Below are 908 nucleotides of genomic sequence, written 5' to 3'. Positions count from 1 at the left end.
GCCCCCCAGGGCCCGCCATCCTCCTCCTCCGGGAAGCCCCCCAGGCCTCGCCCGCCTTCTCCTCCGGGAAGCCCCCCAGGGCCCGCCATCCTCCTTCTCCGGGAAGCCTCCCAGGCCTCGCCCTCCTCCTCCTCCGGGAAGCCCCCCCAGGGCCCGCCATCCTCCTCCTCCGGGAAGCCCCCCAGGCCTCGCCCTCCTCCTCCTCTGGGAAGCCCCCCAGGCCCCACCCTTCTCCTCCCTCGGGAAGCCCCCCTAGGCCTTGCCCTCTTCCTTCTCCGGGAAGACCCCCAGGCCTCCCCCTCCTCCTCCTCCGAGAAGCTCCCCAGGCCTCACTCTCCTCTGGGAAGCCCCCCCAAGCCTCGCCCTCCTCCTCCCCCAGGAAGCCATCCCTGCCCCCTCGACCCCCTAACTTGCTCTCCTCCGGGGAGCCCCGGGGCCCCGCAGCACCAAGAGGCCAAATGGGACCCCGAGGCCACTCCGCCCTCGTCCCTCACTCGCCCCTTCAGCGCCAGGGCTGGGGGAGCCGCGCCTGCGCCCCAGGGCGCCCCTGTCGTGGGGTCTGGCTGTCCAGGCCCGCGGGCCCCGGTGTCAGGCTGGTAGCAGGGAGGAAGACGCCGGTCTCCCCACCACCTTCACCCAGTGCGGCGTCCCCGGGAAGGGCCTCAGAAGAGCCGCCGTCGGCGTCCAGAGGGCCGTGGACGGGGAGCTCCCTGCGCGGTGTTCGTGGCGCTGGCCCGGTCTCCGCGGATCGGGCGAAGCCAGCCCGGCCTTTGGGTCGCCCGTCTTTTGTCGAGTTGGCGACATCAGTGCGGTTCCCACCGCCCCTCGCGTTTCCTACTGGACCCTCGGCTTTTTTTTTTTTGTTGAGACGGAGTCTGGCTCTGTCGCCCAGGCTGGAGTGCAGTGGC

This window comes from Mandrillus leucophaeus, unplaced genomic scaffold, assembly GCF_000951045.1.
Source record: "Mandrillus leucophaeus isolate KB7577 unplaced genomic scaffold, Mleu.le_1.0 Scaffold672, whole genome shotgun sequence".
Taxonomy (NCBI): domain Eukaryota; kingdom Metazoa; phylum Chordata; class Mammalia; order Primates; family Cercopithecidae; genus Mandrillus; species Mandrillus leucophaeus.
Note: the sequence above shows the minus strand (reverse complement) of the source record.